The 27740-nt window shown below is 47.9% G+C and overlaps 1 long non-coding RNA gene across 1 annotated transcript in view; it reads left to right on the top strand.

The window, feature by feature from the left end:
* The window catches only part of LOC141174051 (uncharacterized), a 31020-nt gene continuing 3280 nt past the window's right edge, over positions 1-27740 (top strand). Inside the window, exons 1-2 of the long non-coding RNA XR_012252760.1 lie at positions 1-146; positions 26437-26631. This is a non-coding gene — a long non-coding RNA (uncharacterized lncRNA). The remainder of the gene's footprint in view (positions 147-26436; positions 26632-27740) is intronic.

Below are 27740 nucleotides of genomic sequence, written 5' to 3'. Positions count from 1 at the left end.
ACAGGGAATTCAAACAAACACACAGCTCTGGACAGGAAGAGCCTTGATTAGTAGAACTGCTCTGGGAGAAGTCAGTGCTGGGCGTTGGTGACTTTACAAAATTTATAACAACAGCTTGTCAGGAGCTGAGAGTGAGGTGGAGAGAGGTGAGCAGCTATTTACTGCATAGAAAGAATCAGCTGGAGAGAGGTGCCTCAGATATTAGGAACTAAACCCTTTTCTGGAATGTAGCTACTGCGCACACTCGGCCAGGGTCTGGGAAGACCATACAAACCAGCTGTACACTATGAAAGATAAAAGCTCTCAGTGTAGGAAAATGACAGCAGGTAGAAAAAGCACGTCAGTTGCAATGTTAGAACCCTCCTGTTTGTTTTTTCCATCTTGTGTTTTGCGTTCACGTGACCATCTACCTTTATATTCCAGCTTCGCCCTTTTGGCTGTGCTGGACTTCAGTGTTTGACTGTTTCTCTAGTCAGGTGCTTCTGTGCCTTTCTCTGTCAGTTGGTTTGGTCCTTCTGGGACCTCTAGTACTTTTTTTTGTCAGTTTGTCTTTTTGTGTTCTGCAACAACTTGTCTGTTTAGGAGGTGTCCCATTTTTGTCCCAGTCCTTAGTTCTTTTAGGGACCCCTCCCTTTATGCTATAGGTCTTCATTCAGACTAGCCGAGGACTAAGGCGGGTCTGTTCGCTAGGAACAGGCAGCCTGCTACATCATAGGGATTCAGCTTAGTTTTACTGTAGGGACAGTTTTCCCTTATCTTTCCTTAGTACATGTTGCAGATCGTAACAGTAAGTTCAGCCCAAAAAAAAAACTAAAAAGGAAAGAAATTCGGGGATCAGTATTGTTTCCATCCAGGATTTGGCTCATCGCCTGCAGGGATTGTCTCTGGAGGTGGCAGATCTCCAGCAACACGTGAGTAGCTGTTCTGAAGCGCATTTTGTGGAACCCAAGGTAGGACTGCCTGATGTTTTTTATGGTAAAGAGCAAGATTTTTTTTCCTTTAAAAATGCTTGTTTGTTATATTTTCATTTGAGACCAAGGTCCTCTGGGAATGAATCACAGCGCATTGGTTTTATTATGTCACTTTTGCGCAAAGAACCACAGGGGTGGGCCTTTTCTCTCCAACCTAATGATCCATGTTTAAGGTCTGTAGAAGAATTTTTTTCTGCTATGGGGCTATTATATGACGATCCTGAACGAATCTGCTGAGGCAGAACTCAGGCGTTCGAATCAGGGGTCAGGTGATGTTCAAAATTATTGCACACACTTCAGAAGATGGGCCTCAGAAGTTAAATGGAATGATCCAGCTCTGAAATGTCTATTTCTTGCTGGTCTGAGTGAAAGGGTTAAGGATTAGCTAATTGCATTCCCTGCACCTGAGACTCTGTAGGATGCCATGCAATTAGCTGTTTGTGTAGATAGCAGACTGAGATTAAAGACTCCTGTAATGCCAGGTCCTAGTCCCCAGAAAATCTGCTCTGACGGTGGAGAACCGATGGAGGTTGGGGCGAAGCCGCTCCCATCTCAGGAAAGAGACCGGAGGTTCTCCGAGGGATTGTGTCTTTATTGTGGTAAAGCTGACCATTTGATTAAGTATTGTGAGCTTTGTTTAAGTAAAGAAAAAAAAAAGGTCAGGTACGCCCGTATTGCTTGTTTATGCTCTGCAGGAGTATTTCTTTCTGGGAGTACTACTCTGCAGGAAAATTTGATTGAATTTCAGGTATTTGTGGATTGTGGTTCAACACTTAATGTGATTGATAAAGGGTTTTTGGAAAACCTTAAATTGAAATCCAAACCTTTGTCATCACCTATTTCTGTGATTGCAATTGATAACACTCCCTTGAAATGTATTGCTGACAAGGTTGCTGCATTTCCCCTCACTATCAATGGAGTTCACCAATAAATTTTGGACTTGGTTGTATTAGATAATTTACCTTCTCCGGTCGTTCTAGGATTGCCCTGGTTAAAACTGCACAATCCTTTGCTGGACTGGTCTACTAATGTGATTAAGTCTTGGAGTCCGAAGTGCTATGATAAATGTTGTAATGGTCGCATTGCTTCTGTGGAAAAAAGGGAATTACCTGTACCTATTCAAGATTTTTGGAGGGTTTTTTTAGAGGAGGAGTCGCAAGTTTTACCTCCTTATAGGGATTATGATTGCGCCATTGAGTTTGTTCCGGGAGCTACTCGTCCCAAGAGTCTCTTGTTTATTCTGACTATCCCTGAAAGAAAGGCCTTGGAAGAATACATACAGACTAGCCTGGCTGCTGGTCACATTAGACCTTCTAAGTCGCCTGTGGCAGTTGGATTTTTCTTTGTTAAAAAAAAAGGACGGGGGTTTACGTCCATGTCTGGATTTTCGTGAAATTAATAAGATTACTGTACGCAATTCTTACCCATTGCCGTTAATTCCTGACTTGTTTAACCAGTTGGTGGGGGCCAAGTGGTTCTCTAAAATTTATCTCCGGGGGGCATACAATTTGTTACGAGTGAAGGAGGGTGATGAATGGAAAACTGCTTTTAACACTCCTGTGGGTCATTTTGAGAATCTGGTGATGCCTTTTGGTCTTACCAATGCACCTGCATTTTTTCAGAACCTTATTAATGACATCCTGAGACCTTTGATTGGTAAGAATGTGGTTGTGTATTTGGATGACATTTTTATTTATTCACCAGATCTGGAGTCCCATTGGCAGAGTGTACGTGAAGTTTTGCAGTTATTGAGTGATAATTCACTCTTTTGTAAGCTGGAGAAATGTGAGTTCGCTGTGCAGAAAATTAGGTTTTTGGGCTACATTGTCTCCAGCAAGGGCTTTGAGATGGACCCTGTGAAGGTTCAGGCTGTGCAGGAATGGCCTAGGCCTATTGGTTTGAAATCTATACAGAGATTTTTGGGTTTTGCCAATTATTACAGGAAATTCATTAAGAATTTTTCTGTAATTGTTAAGCCTCTGACTGATCTCACCAGGAAAGGTGCGAATACGGTCCAGTGGACTACTGAGGCCATTGAAGCGTTTGAGTATCTCAAAGAGAGGTTCAGTTCTGCCCCTATCCTTATGCAGCCTGATGAGACCAAGCCTTTTTTGGTCGAGGTCGATGCTTCATCGGTGGGGGTCGGAGCAGTTTTGTCTCAGGAGAACAAGGGTGGAGTACATCCTTGTGCCTTCTTTTCGAAAAAAAATTCGGAAACCGACCTGAATTATGATGTTGGAAATCGGGAGTTGCTGGCTATTAAACTCGCGTTTGAACATTGGCGTCATTTTTTGGAAGGCGCTACATTTCCTATTCAGGTTTTCACAGATCATAAGAATTTGATCTATCTGGATGCTGCCAAGCGCTTCAATGCCCGTCAAGCTAGGTGGGCACTTTTTTTTTCTCGGTTTCATTTTTCTGTTACCTATATCCCTGGTACTAGGAATGTTAAAGCAGATGCTTTATCTCGCAGCTTCTCTCCTACGGTGGGTGCCGAGGAGGAGGAGAGCATTTTACAGAAAGGAGTTGTGGTGATGGCATTGAACTCCATTTTGGAGAATGGGATTCTGAAAGCTCAAGATGATGCTCCATCTAACAATCCCCATGGGAGGTTGTTCGTGCCTAGAGCTTTTAGGAGAGATTTGTTTGTGGAGTGTCATGAGTCTCAGTTGGTAGGTCATCCAGGAATTTCGGAGACTAAGAGACTTATCAGTCGCAGTTTTTGGTGGCCTGGATGGCAGAAGGAAGTCATCAAGTGGGTGCGTCAATGTACTGTATGTGCTAGGTCTAAGGCTTCACATACTCCTGCTGCGGGGTTGTTTTGCCCTCTGGAGGTTCCTAGTGCGCCTTGGACGCATCTTACAATGGATTTTATTACTGATCTTCCTGTGTCCGAGGGTTTTACTGTCATCTGGGTGGTCGTGGACCATTTTAGTAAGATGTGTCATTTGGTTCCATTCATTATGTTGCCCTGCGCCAAGACACTCGCTAAGGCGTTTATTAAGGAGATTGTCAAGCTCCATGGCGTTCCCACGGATATTGTTTCTGATAGAGGACCTCAGTTTGTGGCTCGCTTTTGGCGTGCTTTTTGTGACAGGTTGGGAGTCCATTTGTCATTTTCGTCTGGGTATCATCCTGAGTCTAATGGACAGACAGAAAGAAAGAACCAGGATGTTGAACAGTTTTTGCATTGTTTTGTGGCGGACAATCAAGAGGTGTGGTCTGAGTTTTGACTCTGGCAGAATTTGCTCTTAACAATCATACATCCTCCTCTGCTGGGTGTTCTCCTTTTTTTGTTGCACTGGGAGACATCCGTCTTTTGGTTCGTTCTCCAAATTGGGGTCGGCGGTGCCGGAGGAGGAGAATTTTTCTGGTGATTTGGAGAGAGTTTGGACTAATGTACGTTGCAACCTTCAAGAAGCTAACAAGAAGTCCAAGAAGTATTTTGACAGGAAACGTAAGGAGGAGGTTTTGTTTACTGTGGGTGACATGGTTTGGTTGTTCTTGAAGAACCTGAGGTTGAGGATTCCCTCTAAAAAACTGGGTCCTAAGTTTGGGGGTCCATTTAAAGTGCTTCAGGTTGTTAACCCGTCTGCTGTTAGGTTGGATGTCCCTACTTCCTGGAAGATTAATCTTGTGTTTCATGTTTCCTTGTTGAAAAAGGCTGATGTATCAGATAGGGACGCCACTGTCACAGTTCCTCCTGTGGTGGAAGACGGCGAATATGAAATTTCTTGTATCTTGAATTCTAGATGGCATAGAGGGAGATTACAGTATCTCGTCTCCTGCAAGGGTTTCGGTCCCGAAGACAACTCCTGGGTAAGGACGGATGATGTCTCTGCTCCTAGGCTTGTTAAAGCTTTCCACAAGAGGTTTCTAGATAGGCCTGGGCCTGGAGGATCCGGAGGATCTTCATAAAAGAGGGGGTACTGTTAGAACCCTCCTGTTTGTTTTTTCCATCTTTTGTTTTGCGGTCACGTGACCATCTGCCTTTTGGCTGTGCTGGACTTCAGTGTTTGACTGTTTCTCTAGCCAGGTGCTTCTGTGCCTTTCTCTGTCAGTTCGTTTGGTCCTTCTGGGACCTCTAGTACTTTTTTTGTCAGTTTGTCTTTTTGTGTTCTGCAACAACTTTTCTGTTTAGGAGTAGTGTTGAGCGAGCACTAAAATGCTCGGGTGCTCGAAGCTCGGGCCGAGCTCGCCGTGATACTCGGGTGCTCAACCCGAGCAACGAGCCCAATGTTAGTCTATGGGAGACTCGAGCATTTTTGCGGTGGCACCCCCGGCAGTCTTTTAAAAGCCTAACAAGTGCCCAAAACGATAGTGACAGTGCTCAAATGACATGGGGACAGCATGGGGATCGCCCCAGGAAGCATTTCTGACCCCCAGGTCACTGCTGTCAACAACGTGGTCAGAGGTATTAAGCCACTTTTACGGGCTCACAATAAAACGTTCAAAAACGAAAGTGAAACTTTTTTCCTGTGAAATATGTTAAGGAACATCCTTTCCAGGGAAAAGACTTGTGTATATGTTAAAATAAATGACCAAAAACAAAAATACTCCTCCACACCTTCGGCTATGTTCACAAGTAGCATTTTTTATGCGTTTTTGCACTTTTGTATTGCTTTCAACTATGACAAATGCATTCACTGGGAAATGTCATTTTAACATTTTACAACCTTATCTGTCCATGTGCTGTGTGACACATGCATAAAGTGCTGAAAAGACATGGGAACAGCATGGGGAAGACCCCTGGAAGCATCTCTGACTCCCAGGTCACTGTCTAAAAGTGTGCCCATCATAAGTGATCCTTGCCGCATCAGAAGATGCAGACTTGCAACTATCCCCATGCAAGTTCTAGTCCCAGGGCAGTGTTCAATTGTACCTCCCCCATTCCTTGCAATACAAGCGCAAGTATGCAGCCTGCCACCCACCCACCCCCAGGCTGCAATACCATACTGCTTGCTTGCTTGAACTTGAAATTGGGCCCTTTAGGCATGTGGAGGCGGAATCTGGCCACCACGTCATGGCTGTGTTGGCGGCCTGGAATCCATACTCAGTCCCCAGCTGCCCGGCGGCCGGGTGTCCACACACGGTCCCCAGCCGCCTGGGGGCAGCCGGGTGTCCATAAACGGTCCCCAGCCGCCCCTATTTCTCCTTGGAACATCCCCCCACACACTTTTCTTAGCCCGGCCTGCTTTAGGCAGCATTGGACGAGCCCACCAGAGAACCAGACTCCTCCGGTGGGCCCTGACTTCTCCATCGGTGGAGTTGAGAGTGCCAAGGTGAGGAGCATGATGATGATGACAGAAGTTAGCATCTGCTATGTTTTCTTTTAATGCAAGTGTAAGTGTGCAGCCTGCCACCCACCCACCCCCAGACTGCAATTCCATACTGCTAGCTTGCACTTGAAATGGGGCCTTTTAGTTTGGAGGAGGCCGAAGCTGGCCATTACCTCATGGCTGCTTCGGCAGCGAGGTATCCATACTCAGTCCCCAGCCGCCCCTATTTGTCCTGGTGTGCCTTATACATAAGATTAAGCGCGTATACCAAAACATTACCTGTGCCCTCCCCAGTGCATTTAGTGGGAAGGAGAGCCTATTCCGCTGTAGTGTGTGCATGCCAAACCCCTGTTCATGGTACATGCAAAGATGCCTCCCACCTTGCACCTGTCGTTGCAGAATTGCAACTATCCCCATTCAAGTCCTTGTCCCAGGGCAGTGTTCAATTGTACCTCTCCCATTCCTTGCAATGCAAGCGCAAGTATGCAGCCTGCCACCCACCCACCCCCAGGCTGCAATACCATACTGCTTGCTTGCTTGCACTTTAAATTGGGCCTTTTAGGCATGTGGAGGCGGAATCTGGCCACCACGCCATGGCTGTGTCGGCAGCCTGGTATCCATACTCAGTCCCCAGCTGCCTGGTGGCCGGGTGTCCCCGCTTGCTCCCCAGCCTCCAGGGGGTGGCCGGGTGTCCATACTCGGTCCCCAGCCACCCCTATTTGTCCCGGTAACCTTTCCCACACTTTTCTTAGCCTGGCCTGCTTTAGTGCAGCATTGGCCGAGCCCACCGAACTATTAGACTACTCCGGTGGGCCCTGGCTTCTCCATCAGGGGAGTTGAGAGTGCCAAGGTGAGGAGCATGATGAGGATGATAGAAGTTAGCATCTGCTTTGTTTTGTTGTAATGCAAGCGCATGTATGTAGTAGCGGCTAGGCCTGAGGTGGTCAGCGTTTTGGCGCATATCCTACCTCCTCCGAGGATTGCTGGATGTTTTCCTGCTACTATCCAAGTTCTATGACTCCCATTAAAACAAAGCTTCAGGAGATAAATGATGGATGAGGTAGTGGCAAAGGAGAAAGAGCAGGAGAAACAGGGACCATTCACATCAATATCAGGCCAGTCAACCAGATATGTCTTGTAGGATATGTTTCTGTAACAAAAGGAGCGGTTCGGCTACACAGTTATAGGGCATACAGTGAGTGCAATGCCTACCAAAAATTTCGAGGCACTCCAATGCCCCTTGGAAATGACATGGAGGTCAGAGGGCGTTAACTAAACCTTTTTTTTCATTTATAGCAACTGGGTCTCCTGTGCACTGTTGGCCTAAGCAGTGAATGGAAGGCTTTCCAAAAATTATGAGGAACTGCAATGCCCCTTACAAGAGCCATGTGTGGCACCGCAGGGGTCTGGTCACCACAGTAATAGAGATATTACGTCGGAGAGCAAATGGGAGGTTTCCTGGTCAGGATCCCTTAAACATGCAACATCCTCCTGCCCCAGTCCTGGGAGGGGAGAATTCTGCCCTTATAAACTGGATCTGGGGCAGGGTTGAGTGAGTCAGAGAACAGAGAACAGTCAGAGTCAGAGTGAGAGCAAGGGAAAGTAACAGCAAGGAGCTCTGCAGGAGCTAGGAGCTAAAGACCAGGGGCTGGAAGCTGAGCAGAGCTTGCCCTGGCAGAAGACAATAGGAACCGGACACAGGAGTCCGAGGCTGTGAGGACTTATATATCCAGCAGCAGAAACCAGCCGGCAGGGGATTTCAGGTCCTCTGGCCATAGAAGCCCGGAGGCTCAGTCACAAGCAAGGGACCAGCACCGCCGTCGTGGAGCGGAGGCTAACAGAAGGCCCCAAGTCACCAGCCATACGGGTGAGCACTACACGGTACACTCAGGGACGTGGGCTACTTCTACCCGCTTACAGCAAGGTAGCCAGGGAGAGTGCAGACAGATGGGGAGGCCTACAACTCCACCTGGCCTGGGGAACTCCTGCTTGCTCACAGACTGACCAAGCCTCTTATGCTAGCCAGTACTCCCGGGAGGGTCTACCTTATAATCATCAGTAAAGACCCTGAACTGCACTGCAAAGACTCTGAGTCGTTCTTGCTGCGCTCGTGCACCATCACCCCCATCATCCACACTCACTGCCCTGAGGCTATACTCCTCCCGTGGGGAGTTATCCCATTCTCTGCTGCGCACACAACACCAGCCTCAGCGGTCTGCCTCGCAGCGGTGGTACTCCCTGACCGCAATCCACGGGTGGCGCAGTCGGACAATTAACCTCAAAACCTAAGAAAGACTGCCACTGGTTTGACTAGCCTGAGCCACGGGACCGGGTCACCGCCACGGAGACTACAGACCCCAGAGACCCGGCACCGGGTATCCCACACACGTGTACACACGGCCCAGGGGGCACGTCACATGCAGTACAGCATATTACAAACATAAGTCCCATTATTGGGGAGTGGGTGTCCCATAGTATTTGCTTATGCCTTGCAAGCAAAAGCTGCCAAAAATTAGGACGGAGCAACTTGCAATGTCCCTTACAAGAGCCATGCAGTACAGCATATTACAAACATAAGTCCCATTATTGGGGAGTGGGTGTCCCATAGTATTTGCTTATGCTTTCCAAGCAAAAGCTGCCAAAAATTAGGACGGAGCAACTTGCAATGCCCCTTACAAGAGCCATGCAGTACAGCATATTACAAACATAAGTCCCATTATTGGGGAGTGGGTGTCCCATAGTATTTGCTTATGCTTTCCAAGCAAAAGCTGCCAAAAATTAGGACGGAGCAACTTGCAATGCCCCTTACAAGAGCCATGCAGTACAGCATATTACAAACATAAGTCCCATTATTGGGGAGTGGGTGTCCCATAGTATTTGTTTATGCCTTGCAAGCAAAAGCTGCCAAAACATAGGACGGAGCAACTTGCAATGCCCCTTACAAGAGCCATGCAGTACAGCATATTACAAACATAAGTCCCATTATTGGGGAGTGGGTGACCCATAGTATTTGCTTATGCCTTGCAAGCAAAAGCTGCCAAAAATTAGGACGGAGCAACTTGCAATGCCCCTTACAAGAGCCATGCAGTACAGCATATTACAAACATAAGTCCCATTATTGGGGAGTGGGTCTCCCATAGTATTTGCTTATGCTTTCCAAGCAAAAGCTGCCAAAATTTAGGACGGAGCAACTTGCAATGCCCCTTACAAGAGCCATGCAGTACAGCATATTACAAACATAAGTCCCATTATTGGGGAGTGGGTGTCCCATAGTATTTGTTTATGCCTTGCAAGCAAAAGCTGCCAAAAATTAGGACGGAGCAACTTGCAATGCCCCTTACAAGAGCCATGCAGTACAGCATATTACAAACATAAGTCCCATTATTGGGGAGTGGGTGCCCTATAGTATTTGCTTATGCTTTCCAAGCAAAAGCTGCCAAAAATTAGGACGGAGCAACTTGCAATGCCCCTTACAAGAGCCATGCAGTACAGCATATTACAAACATAAGTCCCATTATTGGGGAATGGGTGTATCATGGTATTTGCTTATGCTTTCCAAGCAAAAGCTGCCAAAAATTAGGACGGAGCAACTTGCAATGCCCCTTACAAGAGCCATGCAGTACAGCATATTACAAACATAAGTCCCATTATTGGGGAGTGGGTGTCCCATAGTATTTGCTTATGCCTTGCAAGCAAAAGCTGCCAAAAATAAGGACGGAGGAACTTGCAATGCTGGCACCCTGGTGGTATAGTGGTGGTGGAGGCTGAGGATAAGGAGAAGAAGATAAAACAGCCGAAACGAGGAAGCGTATACCCATGTGTGGGTGTGAAGCGGTGCATGTGAATACACCTCCCGAAATAACACAGTGGATTTGACTTTATGTTACTCTGCTGTCATTTGGTGGTGATGAGAAGTCTGGCCCAATCCAGCCCTTGTTCATTTTGATAAGGGTCAGCTTGTCAGCATTGTCAGTTGACAGGCGAGTGCGCTTATCAGTTATAATTCCCCCAGCGGCACTAAAAACACGCTCCGGTAACACGCTAGCGGCAGGGTAGGCCAGGACCTCCAAGGCGTACAGAGCGAGTTCATTCCAAGTGTCCAGCTTGGATACCCAATAATTAAAAGGCACACAGGAATCACGGAGGACGCTGGTACGGTCGGCAAGGTACTCCCTCACCATCTTTTGAAACTTTCCACTCCTTGTGAGAGTACCCCGTGCCTCAGGGCCTGTAAGCTGGGCGGGTGTCAGAAAACTGTCCCAGAGTGTAGACAGTGTTCCCCTGCCTCTGCTGGATTGGAGTTGCATCTCTCTCGCCTGTACGCCTTGGTTGGGCAACGAACTGTGACCTCTGCCGCTAGCGTGTTCAGATGGGAATTTTTTTAAGAGTTCTGCAGCAAGGGCCTTCTGGTACTGTCCCATTTTTGTAGACCTCTCCACCTCAGGAATAAGAGAGTGAAAGTTCTCCTTGTAGCGGGGGTCTACAAGTGTCACCAACCAGTAATGACTGTCACCCAACATTTTGACAACGCGAGGGTCACGGTTAAGGCAGCGTAACATAAAGTCAGCCATGCGTGCCAGACTGGTAACGAGCAAGATTTCCGTGTCCTCACCAAGATGACGACTGACCATGCTCTCCTCCTCCTCCTCCTCTTCCTCCTCCCCCCTGTCCTCAGGCCACCCACGCTGAACCGACGGTATGACACTTGTACAGGTACTACCGTCTACATCGCATGATAGCAGCTCCTGTTCTTCCTCCTCCTCCTCCTCTCCCTCATTGTCCCCCAATACACGTTGGGATGAGATGAGGCTGGGCTGTGTGTAATCGCCCGCTACGGCTTCTTGATCCATCTCATCATACTCTGGCTGCAATGCTTCCTCTTTAATTCTCTGCAGAGAGCGTTGCAAAAGACAGACAAGTGGGATGCTGACACTAATGATGGCGTCATCGCCACTCACCATCTTGGTGGCCTCCTCAAAGTTTGTCAGGATGGTACATATGTCAGACATCCAGGTCCACTCCTGAGGTCTTATGTGTGGAGTCTGACCTGAATATCGACGGCCTTGTTGCAGCTGGTACTCCACAACTGCTCTCTTCTGCTCACAAATCCTTTGCAACATGTGGAGGGTAGAGTTCCAACGTGTGAGGACATCACACACCAGTCGGTATGCCGGAAGCTGCAAACGCTGCTGCAACACAGCAAGGGCGGCGGAAGCTGTAGCCGACTTGCGAAAATGAGCTGACAGGCGGCGTACTTTCACGAGCAGATCTGGCAACTCGGGGTACGATTTAAGAAACCGCTGAACCACGAGGTTAAGCACATGAGCCAGGCATGGTACGTGTGTGATCTCACCTCGCCTCAGAGCCGCCACCAGGTTACGGCCATTGTCACACACGACCATGCCGGGATGTAGGTTCAGCGGTCTCAGCCACAGATCTGCCTGCTCTTTCACAGCTGTCCACAACTCACAAGCAGTGTGAGGTTTATCACCTAAGCTTATGAGTTTCAGCACAGCCTGTTGCCACTTGGCGGAGGCAGTACTGCAATGCTTCCAGCTTGTAACTGATGTGGTGATATCTGAGATGGAGGCTGAACATGAGGAGGAGGAGGAGGAGGATGCGCAGGAGCTGTACACTGTGGGGGCAACTCTGACTGACATAGGGCCCGCAATCCTCGGTGTGGGGAGGATGTGTTCCGTCCCAAGGTCCGACTGGGTCCCGGCTTCCACTATGTTTACCCAGTGTGCCGTCAGAGAGATGTACCGTCCCTGGCCACAAGCACTTGTCCACGTGTCCGTTGTCAGGTGGACTCTCCCAGTAACTGCGTTGTTGAGGGCACGGCAGATGCTTTGGGACACGTGCTTGTGTAGTGCGGGGATGGCACACCGGGCAAAATAGTGTCGGCTGGGGACCGAGTACCGAGGGACGGCCACCGCCATAAGATTGCGGAAGGATTCCGTCTCCACCAGCCTAAAAGGCAGCATTTCCAACGCAAGCAGTCGTGAAATGTGCGAATTTAGGACTGTGGCCTGTGGGGCGTTAGCTGCGAATTTCCGCTTTCGTTCAATGGTCTGGGATATGGACAATTGAACGCTGCGGTGGGACGTGGACGTGGACGTTGATGCTGTTTCTTGAGAAACTGCCATAACAAGTGAAGACTGAGAGGAGGGGGCATCTTTACATGCAGTATGGACAGGGGATTGCCTTGCACACACAACAGGGGGTTCTATTGCACGCACAACAGTGGAAGAAGCAGTGGTGACACCCGGTGACACTGGTCGTGGACCCTGGGTTTCGCCCCACAAAGTCTGGTGCTTTGCTGCCATGTGCCTGATCATGCTGGTGGTGGTCAGGCTGGTAGTTTTGTCACCCCTGATGATGCTGGCATGGCAGGTGGAACATATGGCCTTTTTGGGGTTATCAGCAGAGTCTTTAAAAAAATTCCAGACTCTGGAAGACCTACCGCTTGTACTGGCAACGTCCCTCGTGTTGGTGTTACGGGGAACGGTTGCCTGCCTTCTGTCTGCGGCCACCACACTGCTTCTTCCTGCCTGTTGGGGTACTCTGCCTCCCTCCCCCTGTGTGCTGCTGGCCTCACTCTGCATGTCCTCCTTCCACGTTAGGTCAGTTACTAGATCATCCACCACCTCCTCCTCTTCCACTTGCGCACCACGATCCTCCTCCTCACTTCCTGGCAATTGTGTCTCGTCATCGTCCACCTCTTGTGACAGATTGCCAACGTCGACTTCCTGTGGCCGTGGCTGTTCAAATATTTGGGCATCGCAACATGGGATCTCCTCTTCCACCACTTCAAGCGTATCAGGCGAGGGGCCCAAATATGGAAATGGACCAGTGAACAGCTCTTCAGAGTGTCCAAGTGTGGGATCACTTGCTGTCTGACGACACTAGGCATGGTGGGAGGAAGGAGCATCAGGGTGAGGAGGAGTATGCGGTCGAGACTCACGGCTACTAAGAGTTGACCGTGTGGAAGACAGACCGGAGGTGGTGGTGCCCAGGTAACTGGAAGTATTATCTGCTATCCAATTAATAACCTGTTCACACTCATCAGTTCTCAATACTGGTGTTGTCCTGTGCTTCCCTAGTAATTCGGTCAAGAAGTGGGAGCGAGAAGATGTGGCTGTTGGTTGTGGCACATTTTCACCTTGGCCACGGCCTCATCCTCTGCACGAACCATCACCAGAATGTCCACTTCCACGTCCCTTGCCACACGCCTTGCCCATTGTAAATGAAGTAAAATAGCTTACACTTGCACTATCAATGGAAAAAGGGTAATATAGAGTAGATTAGAACCGTGGAAGAGGAAAACCACAGTTATTGTTTACTGGGGTATACCACACTTTTTTAGAGATATTTGCGGCTGAATAGTGAGCGACACACTCAAACTGCTTTTTTTTTAGATACCAAAGGCCCAAAACTGGATAGTACAGCGATTTGACCCGTGGATCTGCGAAACCACACTGGGATGTCGGGCCTACACAAGACTATTTTCAACAGATATATTTTTGTGTCACAACAGTCAGGAGACACTACTGTTTTTCTTTACGGAAAAAAATACCAAAAGCTGAATAATAGAGATTGTTTACCGTGGGATGGCAAAACCACAGTTATTGTTTACTGGGGTATACCACACTTTTTTAAATAGAGATATTTGCGGCTGAACAGTGAGCGACACACTCAAACTGCTTTTTTTTAGATACCAAAGGCCCAAAACTGGATAGTACAGCGATTTGACCCGTGGAACTGCGAAACCACACTGGGATGTCGGGCCTACACAAGACTATTTTCAACAGATATATTTTTGTGTCACAACAGTCAGGAGACACTACTGTTTTTCTTTACGGAAAAAACTACCAAAAGCTGAATAATAGAGATTTTTTACCGTGGGATGGCAAAACCACAGTTATTGTTTACTGGGGTATACCACACTTTTTTAAATAGAGATATGTGCGGCTGAACAGGAAGCGACACACTCAAACTGCTTTTTTTTTTAGATACCAAAGGCCCAAAACTGGATAGTACAGCGATTTGACCCGTGGAACAGCGAAACCACACTGGGATGTCGGGCCTACACAAGACTATTTTCAACAGATATATTTTTGTGTCACAACAGTCAGGAGACACTACTGTTTTTCTTTACGGAAAAAACTACCAAAAGCTGAATAATAGAGATTTTTTACCGTGGGATGGCAAAACCACAGTTATTGTTTACTGGGGTATACCACACTTTTTTAAATAGAGATATTTGCGGCTGAACAGTGAGCGACACACTCAAACTGCTTTTTTTTTAGATACCAAAGGCCCAAAACTGGATAGTACAGCGATTTGACCCGTGGAACTGCGAAACCACACTGGGATGTCGGGCCTACACAAGACTATTTTCAACAGATATATTTTTGTGTCACAACAGTCAGGAGACACTACTGTTTTTCTTTACGGAAAAAACTACCAAAAGCTGAATAATAGAGATTTTTTACCGTGGGATGGCAAAACCACAGTTATTGTTTACTGGGGTATACCACACTTTTTTAAATAGAGATATTTGCGGCTGAACAGTGAGCGACACACTCAAACTGCTTTTTTTTTTAGATACCAAAGGCCCAAAACTGGATAGTACAGCGATTTGACCCGTGGAACTGCGAAACCACACTGGGATGTCGGGCCTACACAAGACTATTTTCAACAGATATATTTTTGTGTCACAATAGTCAGGAGACACTACTGTTTTTCTTTACGGAAAAAACTACCAAAAGCTGAATAATAGAGATTTTTTACCGTGGGATGGCAAAACCACAGTTATTGTTTACTGGGGTATACCACACTTTTTTAAATAGAGATATTTGCGGCTGAACAGTGAGCGACACACTCAAACTGCTGTTTTTTTAGATACCAAAGGACCAAAACTGGATAGTACAGCGATTTGACCCGTGGAACTGTGAAACCACACTGGGATGTTGGGCCTACACAAGACTATTTTCAACAGATATATTTTTGTGTCACAACAGTCAGGAGACACTACTGTTTTTCTTTAAGGAAAAAACTACCAAAAGCTGAATAATAGAGATTTTTTACCGTGGGATGGCAAAACCACAGTTATTGTTTACTGGGGTATACCACACTTTTTTAAATAGAGATATTTGCAGCTGAACAGTGAGCGACACACTCAAACTGCTTTTTTTTTTAGATACCAAAGGCCCAAAACTGGATAGTACAGCGATTTGACCCGTGGAACTGCGAAACCACACTGGGATGTCGGGCCTACACAAGACTATTTTCAACAGATATATTTTTGTGTCACAACAGTCAGGAGACACTACTGTTTTTCTTTACGGAAAATATACCAAAAGCTGAATAATAGAGATTTTTTACCGTGGGATGGCAAAACCACAGTTATTGTTTACTGGGGTATACTACACTTTTTTAAATAGAGATATTTGCGGCTGAACAGTGAGCGACACACTCAAACTGTTGGTTTTTTTTAGATACAAATGGCCCAAAATGGATAATACAGAGGTTTGAACCGTGGAAGTGCAAAACAACACTTCTGTTTCTCTAGCCTACTCCAGACTATTTTCAACAGTTATATTTGTGTCTGAAAAATCAGAGACACGCTTTTTTTTTTGGGGGGGGGGGGGACACACCAAAAGGTTAATAAGACGGGTATTTGTACAGTGTGAAGGAGGAAAAAAAAGGAGGATTTAGATGAAAAAAAAGGATTTTTCCTGGCCCCCGACACCTGGTGCTAAGTCCAGCAATTTCAGCAACAGGAGCACACAGGACTGTAATGCAGCGTTTGCTGGTATAACCACTGTGTCTCCTATACAGCCTGCCTGCCTGGTATCTGGGATGGATATTAGTCCTGAAAAGGACTGTTTGTTTGTTCTGGCAGCCTTTACAGACCCTACACTAACTATTTCGCAGTTTATATCTCTCCCTAAATCAGCAGCACTGTCCCTACACTGTCTAATCCGGAGCGACTGTCCAAGATGGCGGCGCCCGGTTTTAAATACTCGAGGTGACGCTGTGCGGCCAGCCAATCATTGTAATGCCCACAACCAACATGGCTGCAGCATTACAGTGACTGGCTGGCAATCCCTGCATGTTCATTGGCTCTGTAAAGAGCGCCAAACATGCAGGGCGGAGACCCGAGCTCCCGCCCGAGTAACCCGAAAATGCTCAGTGCTCGCCGAACATCCCGAGTAGCGTGATGCTCGGGCGAGTACCGAGCAGTGTCGAGCATGTTCGCTCAACACTATTTAGGAGGTGTCCCATTTTTGTCCCAGTCCTTAGTTCTTTTAGGGACCCCTCCCTTTATGTTATAGGTCTTCATTCAGACTAGCCGAGCACTAAGGCGGGTCTCTTCGCTAGGAACAGGCAGCCCGCTACATCGTAGGGATTCTACATACAAACTTACTTATTTTCATGCTAACTGATCAATGCAATCTACTAACTTGAGAATACCCCTTTAAATGGTTTTCCATGGTTGAGCAACTACACACAAGCCACCGATCACCATGCTCAATGTCAGGAATGATGTAAAGCAGTGGTCCCCAACCTTTTTTGCACCAGGGACCGGCTTGAAGCAAGATCATTTTTCCATGGCCCAGCAAGGAGGGGGTGGGGTGGGTGGGGCTTTGGTCATATGGGGGCGGGGTAATGGAGGGATTTGGAGTTTAGTGCATACTTATCATATAGTGTAGACCAGGTCCCCGCCAGGAGCTATGCCAGGAGCCCCACATAATGTGCTGTGCCAGGAGCCGCATCACTGAGGCCCCATCACGCCCTGCAGCAGGACAGGGCAGCTGTCCTGACAGCTGCTGTTCAGCTGCATTTACTTCATCCCAGGGGCGGACACAGACTGTAGTGGGCCCCTGTGCAAGAAATTTTTGGGGCCCCCCCCCGCCCTTCATAAGGCAACAAAGTTATGTAAACATAACCCCCCCATGTGCATCTCTCACCCCCCCATGTGCAGCTCACCCCCGTGCATCTCTCATCCCCCTCCGTGCATCTCTCATCCCCCTCCGTGCATCTCTCATCCCCCTCCGTGCATCTCTCATCCCCCTCCGTGCATCTCTCATCCCCCCCCGTGCATCTCTCACCCCGCCGTGCATCTCTCATCTCTCCCCTCCCTCCCATGTGCATCTCTCATCTCTCCCCTCCCCCATGTGCATCTCTCCCCTCCCCCCATGTGCATCTCTCATCTCTCCCCTCCCCCCATGTGCATCTCTCATCTCTCCCCTCCCCCCCATGTGGATCTCTCATCTCTCCCCTCCCCCATGTGCATCTCTCATCTCTCCCCTCCCCCCCATGTGGATCTCTCATCTCTCCCCTCCCCCATGTGCATCTCTCATCTCTCCCCTCCCCCCCATGTGGATCTCTCATCTCTCCCCTCCCCCATGTGCATCTCTCATCTCTCCCCTCCCCCCATGTGCATCTCCCATTCCCCCCACTCCTAGTTAATTGTATTTAAAAAAAAATAAAACTTGTTATACTTACCCCCATGCGATCCCTGCAGAATCCTGGCGCTCGTCCAAATCGCTGACACCAGGTTCTCCTGACTTCCGGCCATGTGATGGCGCCGTCACATGACCGGAAGTCAGGGGAATCATGAAGGTGCTGCCGCAGCAGCGCAGCGCTAAGATGTCCCGGACCCGGCGCTTAGCATGCGGCCGGGGGCCCCATGAGGAGAGAGACGCACAAGAGGGGGGCTCCGAGGGGGCTCCTACCGGCCGGGCCCCATACTGGAGTCAGGGCAGTCATGCCCTGATGGCGGCCCTGCTGGAGGCTGGAGGGGCCCCCTCTCCCCGCGGACCGTCTGAAAAACCCCAACGGCCCGGTCCTGGTCCGCGGACCGGCGGTTGGGGACCTCTGATGTAAAGCATATGAAGCCACTGGACTGTGAAGCAATGGAAACAAGTCCTGGATCCAGTAAGCAAAAAACGGATCAGTTACAAATTAAAGAAAAATGGATGGCTAATTAACGGATCAATTTTCTATAGACTTCAATGTTAAAAGCGGATCCAGCAGAGATCAGTTATTTAAAAACGGACTAAAAAGTTATGTCAGCACAACTTTTTTTGCAAACAGATTGCTGCTGGATCTGTTTTAACTGATCACTACTGGACATGTGAACATAGCCTTATTTGATGAGCTGCTGACTCCTATGATATTGTCCATTTGTAATGCTAATGAGGGCTTGTGCGTCGCAGGCATTTTTCTGCCATGATCTGATAGTATTGAGGGCCTTGTTTGATAGTACCTTAGACCCAACTGTGGGTGGCTGAACCACAACCTACTAACTATTCTACAAACACATATTGGTTGTTGGGGTTATCGCAAAACCTAATAAGGTGTCACGGGTGTGTCGCCACGAAGATCGTCACGATTACACAGCCTGACTTCTCGCAGCTGAGTTTTTGGTGCTTTGTGTTTTTCGGCAGTGAGGGAGTTAACTCTCTCTCTCTCTGTGCTAGACAAGGTCCAGCCTCGCCCAGCTGCAATCAATGTTGCTGTAGTGGGACTCCTTCAAATGCCTGCCGGTCTGTTGGGGAAGTGTCGGTGAAAGCATTTCATGCAGACTAACAGAGCGGATCGTGGTATTTGGAGTTTCAGAGCTAAGTGTATTTGGAGTGTTTTTTCCCTTCCTTGCTTTATCATTTATCTCCTTTCCTGTTGGTGTTCCCTCTGTTGTAGTTGTGTAGTTTTTGTATGCAAGGTGGTTTTGGTTTTACCCTTGTACTGTCTCGTTCGTCTAAGTACTGAGTGTGGGCATATTATTACCTGTCCCCTTTTGTTGTGATCAGGGGTCCTTCTCAGGACTAGATTACTTAGGTGCAGGGATCCTCAGGAGGTAGGGGTTACGCTGGCGGCCTGGACCTCTGTACCTTTAACAGTACCTCCAGGTAGAGGGATTAGTCAGGGCCCCAGCTTAGGGTCAGCTTAGGCCCCCTACCTCCAGTACACAGAGACAGCGTGACATTTTCACCGACCACTTAGATTTTCTCCAGCTACCATGGATCCAGTAGCCGGTCTAGCTCGGCAGTTGCAGAGTTTGTCCATGGAGCTGGCGGACGTTAGGTCCAAGGTTTTGTATCCTCAGGAGCAAGCCGGACCAGAACCTAAAGTAGCTCTCCCTGACAGGTTCACTGGGGGGCGGGACAAGTTTTTTGTTTTCCGGGAGGCATGCAAGTTGTACTTTCGGCTGCGGCCTCGGTCATCGGGGAGTGAAGAACAAAGGGTGGGAATTGTCATCTCGCTCCTACAAGGGGACCCACAATCTTGGGCGTTCTCTCTTCCCCCGGGCTCCCCGGCTCTCCAGTCAGTGGATAGGTTTTTTGCTGCTCTGGGTCTTGTATATGATGACCCGGATCGGATCTCCCTTGCTGAATCTAAGTTACGTAGGATCCAGCAGGGAGATCGTCCGGCGGAGGAATTCTGTTCAGAGTTCCGTAGGTGGGCCACTGACACCCAGTGGAATGACCCGGCTCTTAGGAGCCAGTTTTGTCAAGGTTTATCCGACAAATTACAGGATGTGTTGGCACAGTATGACTCTCCCGCGTCACTGGAAGCCGCTATGGCCCTTGCTATTCGCATTGACAGACGGCTTCGGGAGAGGTGCGGGATAACTCCACCCCCTGTGATGACTCCACCTCCTACAAGGTCCCCTCATATGGTGGTTCCCATGGTCAGTCCAGAGGAGCCTATGCAATTAGGAGGGACATCATTTCGGGGGAGGGGACCGGTGGTGCGCCATAAGACAGGAAGGTGTTTCTTCTGCGGGAGAAAGGGACATTTTATTGGGGGGTGTCCATCCTGTTCCTTGCAGTGTGAAGAGTCGTCGGAAAACTGTTGATCCCAGGTTGTGTGGTGGACGGCAATCTGGGAGTAGGTATTTCGTCCCTAGGTTCGTCTCAGTTTCTCGTTCCGGCGGAGGTGGTGGTGGGTACGAGAACTGAGAGGATATCTGTTCTTCTGGATAGTGGGGCCGGGGCTAATCTGGTGGACGCTCGGTTTGCCCGGGTTCAAGGTATGCGATTGAGTGAGTTGGCTAAACCCATCCCCATATTCTCGATCGATGCCAGGCCTCTCGGTCAGGGAAGTTTTTTGCAAGCTGTGCATAACGTAAAACTTCAAGTGGGGGCGATACATAAAGAACTGTTGTCTTGCTACGTGTTGGAGGGTCTTCCCACTCCTATAGTGTTGGGCCTTCCTTGGTTAACTAAGCATAACCCGGTTATTAATTGGCAATCCAGAGAGATAAGCCAATGGAGTAAATTCTGTAATAAAAACTGCATGAATACGGTCATCGGTGCGGTTACTCCTAGGGTCTTACCTCCATTTCTGGCGGACTTTGAGGATGTATTCTCGGAGAAAGGGTGTCAGGAACTACCTCCTCATCACGAGTATGACTGTTCTGTAAAACTGCTCCCTGAGGCCAAGTTACCTAAAGCTAGGTTGTATAACCTTTCTGGTCCTGAGAGGCAGGCCATGAAGGATTATATTTCAGAAAGTCTGGCTAAGGGGCATATTAGACCTTCATCTTCACCGGTGGCCGCGGGGTTCTTCTTTGTTAAGAAGAAAGATGGAGGCCTACGCCCTTGCCTGGATTTCCATGAACTTAATCGGATTACGGTCCGAGATCCGTATCCGCTCCCACTTATTCCCGATCTCTTTAATCAGATCGTGGGCGCCAAATGGTTCTCTAAGTTGGATCTCAGGGGGGCGTACAATCTGATTAGGATGAAGGAGGGGGATGAGTGGAAGATGGCGTTTAACACTCCGGAGGGGCATTATGAGAACCTTGTCATGCCATTCGGTCTGACTAATGCCCCGGCGGTGTTCCAACACTTTGTTAATGACATTTTTCGCTGCCTGGTGGGACAGTTTGTTGTCATATATCTGGATGATATCTTAATTTACTCGCCGGATCTGGTGTCTCATCAGTAGCACGTTAGGCAGGTGTTACAGATCTTGCGGGATAATAAACTGTATGCCAAATGGGAAAAGTGTGTGTACGCCGTACAGGAACTCCAGTTTTTAGGCTTCCTGGTTTCAGCGTCCGGTTTTCGTATGGACCCTGGGAAAGTGCGGGCAGTTCTTGAGTGGGATCGGCCAGAGAATCTTAAGGCACTACAACGTTTCCTGGGGTTTGCTAATTATTACCGGAAGTTCATTCGTAATTTCTCGTCCATGGTTAAGCCTCTCACAGACATGACTAAAAAGGGGAAGGATTTTTCTAGGTGGTCTGACAAGGCTTGTCAAGCATTCTCCTCCTTGAAAAAATGTTTTGCCTCGGCACCCATACTCATTCAACCTGATGCGTCACAGCCATTCATTGTAGAGGTAGACGCTTCCGAGGTAGGGGTGGGAGCAGTATTGTCACAAGGTTCGTCCCCTGGTAAGTGGCATCCGTGCGCCTTTTTCTCTAAAAAATTTTCGTCCGCTGAGAGGAATTACGATGTCGGCAATAGGGAACTCTTGGCCATTAAGTTAGCTTTTGAGGAGTGGCGCCATTTTTTAGAGGGGGCAGTCCATCCGGTCACCGTCATCACCGATCACAAGAACCTGTTATATCTGGAGTCCGCGAAACGTCTGAATCCCAGACAAGCTAGGTGGTCATTGTTTTTTACCAGGTTTAATTTTGTCGTTACATATCGTCCTAGGTCAAAAAATGTAAAGGCGGATGCCTTATCTCGTAGTTTCCCTGGGGCCGGGAATACGGACAACCCGATTCCTATCCTTCAGGAGGGGGTGGTGGTTTCGGCAGTATGCTCTGAGCTTGAGGAGGAGGTATTGGAGGCTCAGGGGGACGCCCCTGTTGGACCTCCGGGGAGACTGTTTGTTCCAGATCAGTTGCGACAAAAGGTGATCGAGGCACACCATAACTCAGTTTTTGCAGGACACCCGGGGAGTAAAGCAACTGTGGATCTCCTCTCGTGTCGGTTTTGGTGGCCTAACTTACATAAGGAGGTGGTAACTTTTGTCGCGTTCTGTGGGGTTTGTGCGCGCTCTAAGACCTCACATACCCGTCCGTCTGGGGCCCTCTTACCTTTGAAGATCCCGGAGCGTCCTTGGACTCATCTGTCTATGGACTTTATTACGGATCTCCCTCCGTCTTCGGGTAAAACGGTCATACTCGTTGTAGAGGACAGGTTCAGCAAGATGGCACATTTTATCGCTCTTCCTGCTCTTCCTAATGCTAAAACTCTTGCGCAGGTGTTCATTGGGGAGATTGTGAGGCTTCACGGGGTACCCTCCGAGGTGGTGTCAGATCGGGGGTCTCAGTTTGTGTCCAAATTCTGGAAGGCGTTTTGTACACGGCGGGGGATGCATTTATCGTTCTCATCGGCTTTTCATCCTCAGACCAATGGTCAGACAGAACGTATGAACCAGAGCTTGGAGACATATCTCTGGTGTTTTGTGTCAGAGAACCAGGAGGACTGGGCTTCTTTCTTACCTCTGGCAGAGTTTGCTCTTAATAATAGGCGGAGCGAGTCCACTGGTAAGTCGCCGTTTTTTGGGGCATATGGTTTTCACCCCCAGTTTTGTACTTTCAGTAGGGGGGGCTCTTCGGGGGTTCCTGAGGAGGAACGATTTTCCTCATCACTCGCTTCAGTATGGAGAGGGGTGCTGAAGAATCTGAATACTATGGGGAACCGATACAAACGTATGGCTGATAGGAGGAGAGTGTCTGGTCCGGACCTAAGTGTGAACGATCGGGTATGGTTGTCTACCAGGAATATAAAACTTAAGGTTCCCTCCTGGAAACTGGGTCCCAGGTTCATCGGGCCGTACAGGATCAGTTCTATAATTAATCCGGTGGCATTCCGTCTTGACCTCCCCCCTACGTTTAAAATTCACAACGTGTTCCACAGATCATTGCTTAAGAGGTATGTGGCGCCGGTGGTACCGTCACCTTTACCTCCCCCTCCAGTGGTGGTCAATGGTAACTTGGAGTTCCAGGTATCGAGGGTCATCGATTCACGCTTTAATCGCCGGTCCCTTCAGTACCTGGTTCATTGGAAGGGGTATGGTCCTGAGGAGAGAATGTGGGTTCCTGCGTCGGATATTAACGCAGACCGATTAGTTCGGGCCTTCCACACGACTCACCCGGATAAACCTGGCCCTGAGGGTCCGGAGGCCCCTCGTAGAAGGGGGGGTACTGTCACGGGTGTGTCGCCATGAAGATCGTCACGATTACACAGCCTGACTTCTCGCAGCTGAGTTTTTGGTGCTTTGTGTTTTTCGGCAGTGAGGGAGTTAACTCTCTCTCTCTCTGTGCTAGACAAGGTCCAGCCTCGCCCAGCTGCAATCAATGTTGCTGTAGTGGGACTCCTTCAAATGCCTGCCGGTCTATTAGGGAAGTGTCGGTGAAAGCATTTCATGCAGACTAACAGAGCGGATCGTGGTATTTGGAGTTTCAGAGCTAAGTGTATTTGGAGTGTTTTTTCCCTTCCTCGCTTTATCATTTATCTCCTTTCCCGTTGGTGTTCCCTCTGTTGTAGTTGTGTAGTTTTTGTATGCAAGGTGGTTTTGGTTTTAACCTTGTACTGTCTCGTTCGTCTAAGTACTGAGTGTGGGCATATTATTACCTGTCCCCTTTTGTTGTGATCAGGGGTCCTTCTCAGGACTAGATTACTTAGGTGCGGGGATCCTCAGGAGGTAGGGGTTACGCTGGCGGCCTGAACCTCTGTACCTTTAACAGTACCTCCAGGTAGAGGGATTAGTCAGGGCCCCAGCTTAGGGTCAGCTTAGGCCCCCTACCTCCAGTACACAGAGACAGCGTGACATAAGGTGAGCAAGTTGCCATCTGACTGGGACACTGACTACTATAATTTAGAAATCGCCTATCCTCGGTTAGAAGTGACATTAACACAAGAACGATGTTTTCTCAGGAGCTTTAGTAAATGGTTTTCCATGCGTGAAGACTCGGGGTCTTAAGTGGGCATAACACTACTCAGACCACACAGGGTGAGGGTAAAACAGTGTGGCAATACTTTATTGAACCACAAAGTGGACAATAAACACACAGAACAGTCCCAGCAAATACCCAATATGGTACAACATTACACAGTCTCTCCCTTCCTTCTCTGCCCACCTGGGATAGAACAGCTGCGACTTTGGAGCCTTCCAGGGCCGACTACCTCAACCAATGGCCCCCCACTTCTGGCGGGCCCCCACAGAGAGAAGGTAGCGGGAAGCTGAAGCTAGCAGTCCATCGAGGTACAAGGCGAGGAGACCCGAGGGTTCTAACCTGGCCTCTCCTAGAGTTTCCGTGGGTTGCAGGTGACCGGTGGTTCCCTCCTGGCAACCCCAAACAACATATCCATGGGGCCAGGTGACTTCTTCATCCTCTCCTGGTCTCCCCAAAATGTATCCATGGTCTCTCTGATGGTTAAATGGAGCAGATCTGTATCTTTCCAGTCAGGGATGGTACCCTTAGGCTAGAATTATTTAGAATACAAATCTGTGTCTCTTTGGGTAATGCCATACAATCCATCTGCTGTCCTGAATGATGTCTCTCATTCTCCTTGTAAAGTCTTTCTAATGCTCTTTGACTCTCTGTCCCAAGACTGACTGCTACAAAAACACATATCCCGTCTGCTTCTCTGGGCTCAGCCACCTGAATGGCAGAACTGCTCTCACCCCCCCCCCCAAAGCTAAGTGTGCAATAGTGGAGGTATCTTTCCTAGGTTACCTCATCACCTGGGTCTACATGTGAGATTCCCTGTGGTGAAGGCTCAGCTGGATCTTTTTTCAACACTTACACAATGGGCCTAGACGATTTTTCAACAATGGTGAGAGGCTCCTGAGATACTAATGAGATTAGTGGAATGCTGGACACTTTACAAGTAAAATTAGTGTACATAAAGTGAGGAGCAAGAAGAACATTAATAAAACACAGCCACCAATCTCTAATAAAACACAATAGTGTATTTCTCTTGGATTAACAAATCTAATCGTCTGGCTAATTAAGTTTTTACGCTGTATCGTCGCACCATGGTTAAGCAGCTGCACACTAGCCACAGATCACCATACTCAATGCAAAGCATTGGCAGGAATGGTGTAACGCATGAAACCACCACCTCTTCATCTGGAGGCTACGTGGGCAACTCCATGAAAAGGCCTTCATGAAAGAACACCAGACCGGTCCTACTCCCGGGAGTATGGTATTGGGCTGTATAATATTCTGTAGCTGGACCCCTCTAGTTTTCATTACAGGTGCACTAACAGCTCAGTATTACATTGATTTGGTCGTGGAACCAGTGATACGGCCATTTCTCCAAAATGTCCCACTTTTCAACACAACACCAGACCGTATGTTGTTGGTGCTACTGTGAGCATCCTGCATGGCCTAAACGTGCTACCATGGCCTACAGCGTCTCCAGACTTGTCTCCCTTCCAATACTTCTGGGACGTCATTGGTCAGCAATTACAAAAGAAGCTGCCAGGAGTGGATCTTGATGATTTACCTTCAGTAAGCCAGAACATTCTGATAGCAGCCAAGGCTATTGGTGCGGCGATTTCTGCACATGTCGCTCATACTCAATATTGAATAAATCGAGAACTTTTGAAAATGTAGTTTCCATTTTCCCATTTTTACATATCAGTAACATGTCTGTCCATCCTGTGATTTTCATCATTCCACGACTTTCACTTCATGGTGTTGCAATTTCAATATCGAGGTGTGTAAATAGGAATTTTGTGGAACGGGGAGCGCAGACGAGTGTCCATCTGACGGCCATCATGATGGGGCTGGTGGGACACAATCTGAATCTCTGAGAGAACTTTTCCCATTAGTTCTCCTAATTCTCACACATATCCTTTAGTTTTCAGGGTTGTGACTGGTGCATACGTCTCTCTCGTCACATGCATTTAACACTGACGCAACCACACATCAGAGATGCTGCTGACACCATAGGCCTGGAAAGTTCCATTGCTTAGCAACCGTTACCATGGCCACCGTGACGTAGAACGATGTCACTAATCCTGAGTCATGCTTTCCTTTCTCTTTCAATCCGACAAGGTCACATCCATTCTGTGCACAAAAATAGGACAAATTAACCCTTCAGTTAACATCCTCGCCTGCCGTGAAATATGGCTTTAATCAACCGGGTGCTATATGTAAAACCAAACACTTAACTTGCATATTCTTTTTTTAATTTTAGACAAAGAAGCAATGAGTCCCCCCCTTCACTAAAATGCATTGGTACAGTCCAAATGCCCTCTGTAACTGATCCTGATTGGTCCCAGCTCCTCTCTACCCCCACTCTTCCCTGCAGCAGGGAGCAGGGCATTGTGGGAAACTCCCAGCTCGGTCCCTGCAGAGCATCCTCTGAGCTGCAGAGTGCGTGAAACGGGAGGTAATGCATTTATGTCCTATTTACTATTATTCATCTGTCATACAATCGTCTCTTTGTTACATTTTTTTCTCCATATTTTTTGTATCTATAAATGGATAGATTGTTATTTTTGAATAATTTTGACCATGTATCTGTGCCTCAATGTGTAGATCCCTTTAATAGCTCTAAAAGTGGATGCATTGGGATTTGTAGTTTCACCCCGAGTGGAGATCTACATAGAAACTATTTTATCATTATTACTATTACTACTATTTATTATCAGTATGTTTTATAATAATTAAAATCTATGTGACCTATATAATTAGTATGTTCCTGTTTGTTTGTTTTTTTTGTTTTTTTTTAAAAAAGAATTGGTTTGACTTACAAAGTAGGCCTCAAAAATAATTGATAAGGTCCCGGAAGTGTCCCATGTACTGAACATGTGTCCTACTATGAATCTATGTAATGTAATGTAATGTATGTGCTACATTATTACAAACCTCCTAAATCGTAGCTGATGTCGAGGAAGGCATGTTGTCAGCAGTCATGTTGGTTGTCACTCATCTTGACATGCATTGGAACAGAATATTAACTCTTTGAAAGACAGGACAGCCCAAGGACGTACTGGTATATTTTCCCCGGTGATTTCCCATTTTTTGGTGCAAACTCAAGGTTCCCATCTCCTTCCCATGTCTCCTGTGAAGGCCTACACGACAAGACTAGGAAGGGCACCGGCAGAGGTGACTTTGCGGTAGATGCGGTTTACAGATGGCCGCACAGAAAAATTAACCCTGCATGTGCTGGAAGATGCAATGCCTCTTTTTTTTTTTTTTTTTGGCAATGACTTCATCACTTTTATTCTCGGCTATGGTAATCTGAGTTGTCTTTCGATATGCAATGCCAGGGGACTGCAGCACTGGAATGAAAGCCTCTGCAGTCTGTCACCCAGCTTTCCCAGATTCCTGACTGAATAAATATGCAAAGATAAAGCTTCAGAATCCTGTATAATGAGGCAGACTCATCATTTAGAAGTCAGATATAGGGGGCATAGTTGGTGGGGGTCCTGGTGCCTAAGGGAGTTCAAAGGTTTCTCCTTTGCATCATGTTATTTTATGGCAACTTCATCTATA

This window comes from Phyllobates terribilis, unplaced genomic scaffold (genome assembly GCF_046119375.1).
Source record: "Phyllobates terribilis strain yellow unplaced genomic scaffold, ASM4611937v1 Scaffold_13__5_contigs__length_258822181, whole genome shotgun sequence".
NCBI lineage: Eukaryota > Metazoa > Chordata > Amphibia > Anura > Dendrobatidae > Phyllobates > Phyllobates terribilis.
The sequence above is the reverse complement of the archived record's forward strand: the minus strand, read 5'-3'. Positions and strand labels throughout refer to the sequence as shown.